Raw genomic sequence first — 15,341 nt, 5'->3', positions numbered from 1 at the left:
CAAGATACTATTAAAGACTGCCAGCCTTATGGGGGTTGGCGGGACTCGAATTTTTCGGTATTTCTTACGCCCTCTAGGATATATTCTGGCTCCATCCAGAGAAACAGAAGGCCAACGGGAGCATTTTGTCGGTAAAGAAGACCACTGAGGAGATTCTCGTCGCGATGTATCGGTGAGAATGCGAATTATCACGAAACCATATCGATTATTATTAAATGTTACATTCTCCGCCATATTTCAGACGATGTTTTGGCACTATTTTGGCACTATTTAGAACTTTTAGCGATGTGGTATATCAGATCACTGTAACTTTCACGTTATCCCCGCGCCCACTCGCGCCCACTTACTGGTCCCGCGGAATAACACAGGGGCTGGCAGTCTTTAATAGTATCTCGTCGGTGCACGGGGGATCAAAGGCGAATCAGGCAGAAGGCTCTGATTCTTTCAAAGTGAGAAACAAGAGCGAACCAGAGCTGAACCCAAGTAGCCACAAGTAGCCACGTACGTCCCTAAAACGTACGCAGAATGGACGTAGCACGTTTGGACGTGAACCGTACGTTTTAGGGACGTACGTGGCTACTTGGGCATCCGCTCTCTACTCCCTCTCTCTGTCTCTCTCTCCCTTCTTATTACAATTTATGGATAGACCATGAGGCGATTAACTTCAACAATTGATTAAATCATCCGATTTTTCGACGATTTCTTTTTTTAATAGTATACATTAATCAATCAATCATGATTAAAATTTTAATCGATTAATGCCAAACTCTGGTCTGAAATATCTGCTCGGTACAGAATGTAACAATTCATGGTGCTCAGTATGGTTCCGTGACGATTTGCCTTCTCAGTGACTGAGAAGGCAAATCTTCTCACCGACGAGAATCTACTCAGTAGCCTTCTGCACCGACGAGATCATGTTGATGGCCTTCTGTTTTTCATTCCATTCAGAATATATCCTGGAGGGCGTAAGAGAACACCGAAATACATATTCGGGTGACACGAACTCCCATAAGGTCGGTGCTAGCCGGTGGTAGAATTTTTAGCGATGTGGTATTTCAGATCACTGTAAGTTCCACGTTATCCCCGCGCCCGGTCCCGCCCGCTTACTGGTCCCGCTGAATAGCACAGGAGCTGGCAGCACCGACGAGATACCTCGTCGGTGACTACAGAGTCGGTAATTCAGAACCGTAGACAGTAATAAGTCTATTCTTATTCTCTTTGTATTAAGTTTATAGGAGAAAGACATTTTAATCAGTATCTTTAAATCAGTAAGGCAGTATTAGATATTAGCAAAATTAGATTAGTTGTATTGCAATGCCTTATCTATGAAATAAGCATACGCCTATGTTGCGACTTAATGGCGCCATTATACGATTTGAATTTTGATTTATCGAACTCAATAGAGATATTATATCTAGATCTTGTATATAAATTTTGTGATCGATTAAATTATACGATAAAAATTGTACTATTCGTTATATTAAGTTAATTGCATTGCATTACATATAATTGCTTTGTGATCCGGTTTTGTAAATTTTGCAATATTATTAAAATTTAACCGCTGTACACACTCTTTATTAATTAAAATCTTTGTTAGTTGAAAATAATGTTTTGAATATAGTATATAATATATCATTTTCCATATTCAGTAATAGCCAAGTTTTACACTTCATTCTGTGTAATACGCACACATATTGATAGAGTGTATAAGGAAACGATATAATTATACTGATATGTACTATTCTATGAAAACCAACACATGTGTTGTTACCATCCGAACAAAGTATACACTATACACGATATTCTATTACTGCCAACAATGCTTAAATTTTATGCTTATCAGTAACGTTTGATACAAGGTAACGAACGTCTAGAGCAAAATTGTCATTTTGCAATAACAATTTATAGTTTCTTATTATCACTAAATTCTATTTATTACTAATAAAATTAATTTAAATTATAATATCGGTGACAGTGTATCATTCGTAGCATAAAAAGTTTCTTCAGGCGCCAGAAATATTAAATTGGTAGAGAAAATCTAATAATAACTCGAATAAACCCAAGTAGCCACGTGTAGCCACGCACGTCCCTAAAACGTACGCAGAATGGACGTAGGACATTTGGACGTGAACTGGACCTGAAACGTACGTTTTAGGGACGTACGTGGCTACTTGGGAACTCGTGTACTATTAGTAAAATTCGACACAATTCTTACAGCAGGGTTAGTAAGTTAAAATCATTATCGGAACAACAATTGCTTTATCCCTCTATACGAAGTTTGCAATAGAAAAAATACAATAAAAAAGTTGATTCAAGTTTTATTTCATAAACAATATTCTTTTACAATTATAGCGAGAGAGATAATAAAGTAAATCAAATATAGTACTGAGAGATTTAAATAGTTTAATTAAATGTTCTTTGTAACGTTTTGGTTTTCTTTTAGAAAAAAACAGCTTTTTCTTCATTGTGCATTGCGCAATCGGGACAAGGGCATGAGTTGCAGACACAAGCTTACCCATCTAGAGTCGTCGTATATTCTATGGTAGTACGATGTCTGAACAGTTGGGTCAACAGGAAATATGGCGGCATTGCGCCGAGTACGAAGGTGAGTCGGTGGTAAACCACGTTTGTTTGTGAGGGACATTCGGTCAGACAGAAAAGTCAACATAGTAATGAGAGTGTGGTATGTCCTGTGATAAGATGTGCAGTGTTTTGTGACGAAAATAACAGCCCGTTGCGGCTGAATCGGATTTTGGCGTTAACTTGTCGTCGAACAAGACGCATAATTGGCAGTGCCCTCGAGGTGGCAGGTATGCAATACATAAAAATACCCTTTAAAAACTTTGAAACATTTCTCGTACATTGGTCGTATTGTTATTTACAAATAGAGATACTATGAATAGACACTGCTGCTCACAAACCGCGTTATCGACCTGCTATGTTATTATCGCGCAGCATCAGTGAATCGTTCACGATTCGAATCGGGTGTGTTCCCTGTTGTCATCAAAAGGACATTGACTCCTAGGATATTGCCCTGTTTCGATCTTCCCCATTTTTAATCGAAATGGAACACAAGTAATTTTTCATTTTTTTTTCTAGTCAGATTTAAAGCGCATTGCACGCTACTGTTTACGGTTGTAATTTGGGGTAGGACAATGAAGTCGTTGGAATAACTTTTAATTCGGATGTTTTAGATAATCAGATTATGTACTTGGAATTCGTACATTCTCAAGTAGTCACGAATATTATTTATCCTTCGTGAATATAATAATCGCTGCCGTGTTGTTGACCTAAGTTAAAACTTTGCTGTTGGGCCAGTTATTTAAAGCCACTTCTCTTTGGCAATGGCCGTGAATATGCGCTTCGTTTTTATTAATGAGAACGGACATTTTATCATTCGCTCGTATACATTCGCGTTTGCGTGTTAGATTCATCGCTATGTAATTATCTATGTACATACAATATTCTTCATTTCATTGTAATATCATTGTCCACAATGCATTTATCTAGCTAATTGTTGTGTTTAGTAGCGATTCTGGAATTCCTTTGAATTCAAGAATTGTCAATGAATTGATGCTTTCTTCCGAGATAAATACGACGTGTATGAAAATTCCTGATAATTTTGAAAATGAAAGTGATGAACGATGCTCACTGCGTTTTCGAGGAATATAAAACTCTTTATTGTTGGTACTTCTGGGCAGATGGAATAGAATGCCAGTCATACACGTGTACGCATGCTGGGTACATTAGTGATATATAGGTCAAGCGTTCCTCAACATTGAGGTCATTGCCCCGGGATATGCTCTGTCGGTAAAACAGTACGTTAATTGACTAAAGTCGCATTACTCGCGTGTATTTTGACGATAGAGGTCACCATTAGAAATATTCATGCACATTTCTACCGTCTTTCTATTTCATAACGTTTCCCAGTCTATCAAGAAAGGAAATAATTAGTTATTTTTAATGCGTAGAGTATATATATTAGCATTATGTACACGGTATTACTTTTGATACCGAAATCACAGGACGAGCAACAAAGTTTTAAAGAACTGACATTGTTCAACAGCTGTGCCTCGCTCAAGATGTGAGTACATAGCAATTTTTAAATACGATTTAAAATGTCAGCGCTATGACCTTGATCTCCACAAATTATACTAAACGTGACTGTCGTCTCATGGCTGTTCACACTGTCAGACGCATTGTAAAAGTATATTTATCATTTATCAGTGATCGATAAATAAATTTAAAACTGAAAAACAAATAATATAAATAGATGATAACTGATTATTAAAAATTTTTCTACGCACACTTACACACAACGTCAATAATATTATGTACAACGTTAATATTAAAAAAAAAACTGGGGAACACTTATAAATAATTTTAATCTATAAATCTATACAAAAAACTTTGTTCATACATTAGCAGGTTATAAAAGTTTTAACATTCCAAAATGAAACTCCTTGTTGTTATTTATAATTTATAAACTTCTTTTTGAGCACCGCAATATAAACTAATTGTTATAAATAAAAACTCGTTATAAACATCCATTTACTATTTTTTCATTGTAAAAATATTCTCATGATTCTACTAAAAATGATACCATGGTAATCATTGTTAATTTTATTTCTGTTTTAATATTAATATTTTTAATGTAAACATTTATACATCTATCATCTGAGGAAAACGTAGTGCATCATTCACACTAACAAAATGCGACGCATAAAAGTGTGGCGTAAAAACTTAGAAAATATTAATAGGGTCCGTTGAGTTTATGGTCGCCCGCGACTCATTGACAGCTCGTTTCTTTGTTCTAACTCTGTTCATACGAATTCAGGGTCACTTCCCGGACAACTTCCTTCTAACAACTCGATCGTGAGAATTGACATTACCATTCAATCGACCGACCATGGTCAGCGCATTCGTGAAATGAGCGTGATAAGGCGTTGTATGTTGTTCGATTTTCAACAATCTATGCAACAAAGTAATTTAAGCAAGCAAAATCGGATCCCAGATTAATTATGATTTGTAGATAAAAGATACATGTACACGATTACTTATTAACTCTAATTTCGTTAGACATCCCATAATTCATTTCCTTCTTGCGATTATATTGCTAGCTATGTAGAAAGATCTGCATTGATATCATTTCAAAAAGTGATTAAAAACAAGAATGCTGAAAGGCTAATTAAGATCGTTCTAGGAACGTTGCTAATACGCGAGAAAATGCAAATTATTATTGAATATCTAAAAACTTTTATGCAATTATCATAAATTATAAAAGGATGTATTCACCAGTATGCCTATACGTAATAAACAGATCGCGCATCTTGCAAAATACAAATTTTCCAGGTCAATTATATGAAGTAGGAATTAAGTTATAGAGTGCAATTTTTTTTTTTAATAATTTAAAAAATTCGAAAATAGTGTTTCACTGTTTTGTATTTCATCTGTTCGTTTTTGTTATAAACACACAAAATCCAAAGACTAATTAATGTAGTGTTTCGTATGAAATCATTACGATCAGAAATCAGTTAACAGAAGATTCTTCCACTAATGATTCTGCTTTGTTAGTGTTATTACGGTTGAATATAACAGCATATTACCGCATAATTACAATACGTAAGCTTCCGGGACGTCGGAATTCACGATGACAGTAATTATCTTCTAATTACTCTCGTAATTGATTATTAAAAGTAATCAATTAATCTGGAAAAATACGATTATATTGATTAATCTATGTATAATAATTAATCAGTAATCTGTAATCTTTATTTTTCTAAAAAATTTTCTACCACATGTACATACGTGTAATACTGAGTAATACGTAACCAAAACCGTAGTGATATAAAAACTTGAGCGATTAATGATTATTTATCAGGACCACCGATTATTGTTTCTTTGATTACTTCAGTTATTCAGTAACCATGATTGCTGGATCGAAATGATCCAGTATAGGTGTGTACGTGTAGATTTTGTTAGTCTTTCGATCGGAGAAATCTTTACATTAGAATTTATTATCTAATTTACATTAGAATTCCCCTCAATTCGTGCTTCCTCCCCTCATCTGGCAAAATTGTTGCCAGGGAGCTTCTTGTAATCTCACCACCACAGTTGGGGATGTTCGATGGTACTCGTCGAGCGAGGGTTAATGAGATTGCTTTTCGCCTCTGATTACGGAACGATCGCGAAACCGGATTGGCAATCGAGATCGCGTTTTCACTGATGCATCGGAGAATCCTGGTGACTGGTATTGGGGTGTCCAATCGCACACCAAAATCGAATGGCGTTCCCAGCAAGACTCTTCTTCCTTCCTATAAATACGGCGAAACAGGCGCAAGGTATCTGGGTCAGGATGAACGGGCCGTGTTTACACGCGTTTGCGTTTCAGTGCGCAGCCCGATTGCTGTTGCTAAATTTACTGTTTCGGTAATAACCCGTTCCGCCCGCGGAACAACATTGTTCCGTTTACGCCACTGTGTGTGTTTTCGTTCCGGGTTAGAACGCCCGCGGAAACAGTCGCACGGACGGACACTACCTTTAACTCCCCGACATAATTGATGATGGTTAGGACCATTCATTCCTTTGTCAATTTTTTAAAACATATTTTTGAAGCTACTTCTTGTAGACTTTTACTATTGTTGACAATGTAGCAGCTGTTCATTTAATTAAGTTGTTAACACCCGAATAATTCAGTGGGTCAGAATGTACTCCATTTTGATGATTGTGCCGGTGATTATGACAGTGATCTAACGTAAAATTCCATGTTTTTGTTTGAGCTCTTAATATAATCCATGATAATTTTAAATAAGAACATAATGATAATTATTTTACCGTTTCTTCAACGAGATGAGTTCAAAAATGTAAACATATGCACGTGATAGTTCACTTTCACAATCACTGGCGCAATTACCCCTTAACACCTGGTTAAGAAATATTTGGTGCTTAATTATCTTATATTTTTATTTGTTAACGTTCAATGTTCCTTTACGTTGCACAGAAAAGTTTCGATAAACGTCAAAATTTGTACACATATAATATAGTACAATTTGTTTCTATCATTTTTCAACTGATAAAGACCACAGAGTCACACATATCGAAGTATGTATTGCTCTTACAATAACTAACTTATTATGTGCAAGTTGCGATAAGTAGAAACCAAATAGAAAGTTCGTTCCTCCTTTAACAATTTTAACAGATTGAAAATAATAATCATTTTTAAATTCCTTTAGTCTCTCTACAATTTTAAATTTCACTAAATTTTCTCATAAATGTGCGCATAATCTATTTAGTGTAGACGTCTGAAAAATTTGGAAAGCATAATTTCGGGCGATCTGTTTGAAATGAAGGACCGATGTCCGCAGGAAATCGCGATGCGAACGTAATCGCTGCGTGAAACATTTTCGCAAAAAGATTTGCCCTTTGATGGCAACAGAGTTGAGGATTGCACAAAGACCTTTTCCTCTAGTTCTGTTTCCCTATTTTCTTTCCCAGCCTTGTCGTGTCACATTCGACGCTGGCCGTATCTACTTGCACGTTATCAAGCGTCATTGTTGAGTCTCACTGGCTGCTAATAAAGCGGACGTACCTACTTAATTAGTACAGAAGGATGATCGCGGATTAAACTAGGTCAGGCGAGTGACGCGCATACATGCCTGACCGGGTAATATTTATTCTTGGCAGTGGATGCAACAGAGATGTTGCAGCGCGGAAGAATATTATATGTATAGGATCAGACACGTAACTATATCCGCTTCGGTAACTTCGAAAGTGACTTTCCTCAAAACCTCAGAGTAATGTTGAACACTTCATTTTTTATCATTTGCCTTCCTGAAAATCGTCTTCAGAGTTAAAATTTATTTCCGCGACGGGAGTGGTGCGTTGATGTGCATTTGTATAAGTGATCATTATATGACTTTTAGAGAGACTTAGCTAATTGACGCATACCTTACACTAGTTATAAATAAACAATGCTTCGAAAATATATGATTAGGAAATTTGACAGGAGACGAAAGATTATATAGAAATTAATATGAATTAAATTTTACTCCCAGAATAATGTTTTCGGAAGATTCAGACGAATGTTGCACTTGATAGTACATTTGATTTTTTATCATTTACAATTTTCGAGATTTCAGTCTTCCGCGTCTCCAATAGAGATTAGAATTTGTTTCATAACAAAAGTAGTGTACAAGATTGCAAAGATTTAAAATATCATTATGTAATTTGTAGAAAGACATGCAGGAAGAAACAATGTTTCCAGTGTGCATGTCTAGAGAACTTGCAGAATGACAGGAAACGGAACATTAAGCTGAAATTAACCTAAATTAGATGTCAGCCTTTGATATCGTTACTAGCTGTCAAATTGACTTAGATTGCAACATGTGACATTGCCTCACATCATGCACAGAACAGTAATAATAACATTGAAACGCTAGAAAACACTATTTTTTTCTCGGAGAACGATTTGTTACGTAAGTGGAAGGTTTTCTTGCATATCGAACCTGAAAAACTGTTCTACGTTGTAGACGATGTAAAAAAGGAATGAAGACGTAGGAAGATGAAGGAAGTCCAATGTTTCCTTGGGAACTTGACAACTTATTAACATTCGTGTTGCATCACAAGTGCATACTCCCGGAGTATCGTTTATTGAGAATCATGTATCGGAGTCAGAGTCAGCTTGTTGATTCATGCTTGTGTCCCCACTCTACCTTCCCCTTCTACGACGCTTCCGCCGCGGCCCGGTCACGTGACACGTTTCATCTCTGACGTGCATATTCCCCTCAATTCGTGCTTCCTCCCCTCACCTGGCCACTCTGACTGTAGTAGATTAACATGTAAATAGAAGCTTTTACGCAAGTAGCCAGGTGGATGACCAAGACCTGAACCTGACCGGAACTATAGGAAAAAGTTGCAAAACTGCACTATGCTGCACCGTTGATTGAACATTGTTGTATATGCGTACGACAACGTAGTGCTTATGAGTTGGCGTTTTACTGTGCAATCTTGATGAATTTAACAGTCACTGTCTATTTATTGCAACATTAAATGAGTGTTTACACATCTGGGAGACTAGTGCATACAACAATCAAGGGTAATTTTAATCTCCTGCAGCATATACATACATTTCTTTTGATGTTTGCGGTATTTAGTACGAAAAATAAACCATTTCAAGAAGTATTGACATATTTATCAACAATGTGGAAAGTTCAATTTTAATGTGGAGACTTATTCCGCAATTTTCTTTTGCAATTATCGAAATCACGAAAACATTGTGACGAAAACTTTCAAATGAACCTCTTTATTCGAGCACAAATTATACCAAAAATCGTAGGAGATCTGAATGAATTCGATTTTAATTAATTTTAACGTGGAGACTTATTCCAGAATTGTCTCTTGCAGTTATCGAAATCACGAAAACATTGTGACGAGAACTTTCAAATGAACCTCTTTATTCGAGCACAAATTATACCAAAAATCGTAGGAGATCTGAATGAATTCGATTTTAATTAATTTTAACGTGGAGACTTATACCAGAATTGTCTCTTGCAGTTATCGAAATCAAGAAAAACATTGTGACGAGAACTTTCAAATGAACCTCTTTATTCGAGCACAAATTATACCAAAAATCGTAGGAGATCTGAATGAATTCGATTTTAATTAATTTTAACGTGGAGACTTATTCCAGAATTTTCTCTTGCAGTTATCGAAATCACGAAAACATTGAGACAAGAAACTTTCGAGTGAACCTCTTTATTCGAGCACAAATTATACCAAAAATCGTAGGTGATCTGAATGAATTCGATCGTGTTATTATCAGAAAACAACACTCAATCGTCAGTTGTATGTAGTGTTCGTCCGTTCTACTGTTAAGCCGATAAGGAAAACAAAAGAATTTATCCTGCGCGTAACCATTATCCGTCGACTACATTTACAAAGATAAACGACATTACACAGTATATGCTACTATTTTTTATATCGCGTCGCGGAAAATGGTGAAAAGCGCAGGACGATGTTCGCGCGAGCTGCGCAAGAAGTTGCAGCGGAAAGATTGATAATTCGAATCCGTTCATCGCGCGATCGGGTCCGACGATAGCGGCCATTCTTTTCGCTAGTCAAATCTGCGAAGTGCGGTTCTTGAACTTCTTATTTTGATCGCGGGCGCACCTGCGGCAGGTGCAACTACGAGCCAATGAAATATCGTTCCAGGACGATGACCAAACGGTTCGGCGAAGAACGGCGCGCGTTCGATCACACGATCGCGTGTGCGCCGGCTTGGAAATCGGTTTTTATCTGTCCAAGCCAGGAAAAACTTTACCATTAACACCACAACTAGCCTCTGCTACGTAGTTGCTGATATCTTATCTGTCGTTGTAAACAAGTTGCTACACTGTTGCAATTCGTGCAAAAATACCGAAGGAATATTCCTTTATGGAACACGCAGAACGACGACGTAGCACAAACCTTTGGCCGCTATCGGTCTCGGAAGAAACGTGAATCGGAAAAATCACGATTACCAGCCGGTAGAGAACGTTTAATTCACGCGATACGTGATCCTACAGTGTTGTATTTTTACTCGAGACGTTTTTTACTCGATGAAGTTAAAAGAAGCGCACGATAAGGACGTGAGTGGCGCGAACATGACCTACAGAAGAGGACAAGCGCAAATATCGAGCTCTATTCGCAAGTGTAGCGATAGTTCTGTAAAACACTGTGACACCGACATATGTTAGCTTTCCAATAGTAGACCTTGATATACTATAAAAGGAATAAGAAATGGCGTGTCTCCTTGCTCTAGAGATTAATGATCTAATCAAGCCGTTTGTCTGGAATGTTGACTGCCTAACTGATTCTTAGATTTAAGCACAAATGCTTTGTTGATCTATCAATTCTCCTGCTTGCGAATAGGTAATATTTGATACTGGAGATATACCGTACGCTCAAACCAATTTGTTCGATAAAACTAGGAAAAGTAGTTTACACAAGTGTATTATTGACTTGGCTGATTTGAAATAAAAGATTTGAAACAGTTACTTCGGGTCCCATTAAACAATGTTAACACCTGCGAATTAAAAATGTTCGTGTGCGATCGATTATCTCTCTATGATGATTAATAAACCATTCAGTTTGCTAAGAACATCATTAATTTATTTCAAAATGGGTTAACAACCCGCATCTGGTCAATTATTTCCATTACATGCACGGCACCGATACTCAATATTTTCTTCCGTGCGGTAGCTCCATAATTTTGTCAATGAATTGCAAATGTATAGTTCGAAAATATATAAATTTTAATATAGTGAGATAAAAATCGGATTCCGCGAAAATCAGTTGATTCCCCGGCGCGGCGCCTGCTGAAATTAATTTAATGTGGATCAGCAATAAATCACGAACCCGATGCTGATCGCGAATACGGTTGGATGAAATGTAGTATTACGTCCGCATCGTCTGTCACGTCGTTCGATTATTTATTTAAAAGACTGGTTCCGTGAGATTATTTGTCAGACAGTGGCCGTCGTTGCTTGAAATTGCAAATGCACACGTAATCACGGTCGAGCGATTAGCTTTTTCTTCGGTACTTCATCGTACTCAATAGCCTATTGACTGGTAAGGCCAATGGTAAATTACGCGTTGAATAATATCTGCGTAAATAGTAGCAAGTATCCATTGGTGCGCGCAACTTTGGGAACGGTTGCAATATTGTCGCCTATATGTATGTATGTGACCCATGGGGCTGATACGGGATCAATGCGACTAGTGAAGTGATTACGAAAAATGCTCGTCCGATGTGACTTCATTCAGTCATCCAATTGATACACTGCATCAGCTGGATTCGTGATTGCTGCGCCGATGCGCAGTAAATTATTTCGATGACTACTTATTGTTACCTATGTATGTATGTATGTACTTTATTGGTTCCCCTTAGGGTTACAATTTTCCTACATTTTCACCTCAACCATATTCCCTACTTTACCCGTTTCTCGTCTTCCTAAACTAACTTATATCCTACCTTATATCTATGCTTATAGCTAAATTATATATATATATATATATATATATATATACACATATACACACATATATATATATATAGAGAGAGAGAAGCAAACTATATACAAAAGTACTTATTGTTACCTTTAAACTCGATTTTCTCAATTCTATTAAAATTAATTTCATCTCGAAATCCTCCTCAAATGAAGTTTAAAATTGATTTATTATTAGTACTCCTTTAAATTAGATTTTCTTTCAAAATTAATTTAAACTTTAAAATCTCAAATTAAGTTTCAAAATTAATCTATTAATAGAATTCCTGTAAATTAGGTTTTCTTTTAAAATTAATTTAAACACGAAATCCTCCTCAAATGAAGTATAAAATTGATTTATCATTAGAACTCCTTTAAATTGTACGAAATGTCAATTTTTAACTTTGCACCATTTTAAGGGAATTTAATTTCTTCAATGTTTACAAAATTTTTCTGGCATGCTGCTTGAAAATCGTTGGATATAACAAACAGATGCATTCATGGAATAGTAGCTGACATTAAAACTCAATTTCCTGTACGAATCTAATTTCCAGTAAATTAGAAATGGGTGGAAAGTCCTGCAATAGTGATAATGTTAATTATCCATGCATCGAGCATTCATTTATTCCACCGAATAGTGCCATAACTAGACTGCGGGTCTTTATGCATTTATGAAGAAATTGCGCGAAATATAAAACAGTAAAAGATTACAAAAATTTCAGAATATTGCACCGTTGTTTTTAACGTAACAAAGTGATTAATTTATTACCGCTTCCCAAAATAAATGCAGAACATTTTTACTTTGCATAAAGATCCGCAGTCTAATCGTAACACTTCAAATTATATTTTACGGTATCGAATGTCTTAATCATGCATAGCTTAAATAATAGTAATCGGTTGATTGCGTACTCGCTTACAAAATATAATACAATTTTTTAAAAAATAAGTCACTTTTCGCTGTCTTTTTCCTATCAGATCTATTGAACAGCACGCACACACACAGCCGTGGAAAATATATCTTCGCGAAAATGATTCAAAAAATATCCTCTTTCTACGAAGACAATTTTACACTCATTTCACTCACGTGGGCGTCTCTGTGATGCGCAAACTAGATAATACACTGAACGACGTATCAGAGATTGCGGTCGAGTAGCGACGATTTTCAACGTGTTTCCAGTATGGCTCTGTCGAATGGCGACTCTATTTTTAACTAGACAAGTTGGTAACACGCGTTGCAAAAAGGTTACGCCCGCGAAGACGCGTCTAAACAAGAGCGAGACGCCTACTGATTCATGGAATTGAAAACAGGAATCGCACAGTTTTTAACAATTTTTATTAACGTTACGTGTCTTGTAGTTAATTGAGCCGTTGAGAAGTCGGAACGATTAGATACCTGTCTTCCAAAGTCTCCAGTTGAGGGGAATTGACTCGAATTTAGAGGAAGAAGTTACCCTCTCTCTACCAGAACCGAATTAGTCACGTGACACTTGCGCGACAGAGACGGAACGCGTCACGTGGCCGTGGTGGAAGCGTGGGGGAATAGCGTCGTAGAAGGGGAAGTTAGAGTGGGGACACACGTCTTAATCTGGCTTTTGTTATTTAACCACTTAATAAAGAACCAAGGCTTTTAATTATACTCCAGAAATGTTGACGATCGACTCAATACGTATACCAACAAGGGTGCTATTCAATTTAATCAGAGCTGACGGAGAGTGTTAAGTAGCAAGTTTGTTGTTGTGCAGTTCTTTCTTATGTAATTTATACCATATAATAAAATTATAGTTACACACATGTTGAACAGTGTGACATGTTCTCATTTGTCGACACCATTCGAGAAGGAGAAATGGAGAAGTATATATATATATTTAGTTTTATTCTCTTTGAAATGGTCCATAAAAATGTAAATTAATTTAAAGCTCCGTAGTCTGGTGATTACAACCCGAGAACCACGTGTGTCGCGTGTTGATTGTTGACGGGCCGTCGATGTGTTCCACGAAGTGGTACACATTAAACTTTAAAAACAGGCGAATGTTCGATTTACTTTCGACAGTCGAATGATTAATAACAATCGATTGAATGCAAGAAATGTCGTACACGTGTACAGGCAAGTGTATAGGTATCAAGGAATGATTAAAAGAGACACAGGATATTTTTGAAAAAAGTTGGTTCAAAGGTTTACGAGTTTATAGTGGCCGTTGAAGCGAGCCAAGAATACGTAATAAACCTCCGCAGATCAATGTTGATTGAATAAATAGAAACATTTTGCTTTCATTAGGTTGCTTAATAGATAGCACAGGTTCGTGCAATTTTTATTTTGGAACGTAGTTTTTGTGTAATCCACGTGTCTCACAACTCTATTAAATACACAATAACAGGACAAACAAACTTTTATTTGTGCCTTTTTGCGAGCGTAGCCATTAAGCCGTTACAATGCATACTTATCGGTCAAGTTTTCTCGGACGCTATTTACATCACCTTTCGTTGCGACTTATGATAATCACATGATTAATTCTTGAGTTGGCTTCCAGTAAACAAGACATTGGTAGTCCTTGACTTGAACAGCACTGACATTGAAATCGCGCTAGATGTATTATGTACCATGTATATTTTACACTCACATGAAATTAAATGAAGAAGAGACTCCTTCGACTCATTTTCTCGAAAAAGAAACGTAGTAAATCTGCTGAACTTTTTTCTCTTCGTCATGACGGTAATGACAATGACGGTTCAAGATGTTACCAAACTAAGTTAACTAATCACTCTTCATATTTCAGCTATTTACAGGTAAAATCGATTAACCATTTTCGTAGTTTTTTAACATTTTACTGTCAACCACTTGGTTAATCATTTTACATTTAGAATAAATCTCTTTAATAATTAGGGTTAATATAAAGGAACATTTAAAAATCAATGTACACGATTTTGTGGCGCCATACAAACTAAATTGTACCTGAACTGCACCCCAACCTGGAGTGAAAGAGAAATTTATTTTCTTTCTTAACATGTTTAATAGGTTGAAAATAATATAAGGTGGAGTGGGATTAGTGCGCCTTAGTTTTTGCAAAGTTGGGATTTAAACTGAAGTATTTTCAGTCTGGTATGTAAAAACGTAACGCTCTTGGTATCAAAATCGTTTAGTAGGGTAAGGTTGATGCTTTAACACTAAACCTACCACTGCCGGTCAAATAACCGGTCTTAGATTTTTAATTTTATAATTATTGAAACGATGGCGTTGCTTACACGGAAATTGATTCGATAAATTTATTTATCCAAGCACGTATTGCCATAAAAATTGCACAAGTTAGTCGCTTTCAGTGC

General features: G+C 36.5%; 1 protein-coding gene across 2 annotated transcripts in view; it reads left to right on the top strand.

Annotated features, from left to right (window-relative positions):
• The first annotated feature begins 2,559 nt into the window (after window positions 1–2,559).
• The window catches only part of LOC143211865 (uncharacterized), a 150,505-nt gene continuing 137,723 nt past the window's right edge, over window positions 2,560–15,341 (top strand). The window contains exon 1 of one of the 2 annotated variants that reach the window (XM_076429931.1): window positions 2,560–2,810. The gene's annotated coding sequence lies outside the window, so the exon portion shown is untranslated. The remainder of the gene's footprint in view (window positions 2,811–15,341) is intronic. The other variant, XM_076429934.1, reaches the window with a different exon arrangement.

The sequence above is a fragment of the Lasioglossum baleicum genome, chromosome 9 (genome assembly GCF_051020765.1).
Source record: "Lasioglossum baleicum chromosome 9, iyLasBale1, whole genome shotgun sequence".
In the NCBI taxonomy this organism is placed as follows: Eukaryota; Metazoa; Arthropoda; class Insecta; order Hymenoptera; family Halictidae; genus Lasioglossum; species Lasioglossum baleicum.
Note: the sequence above shows the minus strand (reverse complement) of the source record. Positions and strands in the feature narration are given on the sequence as shown.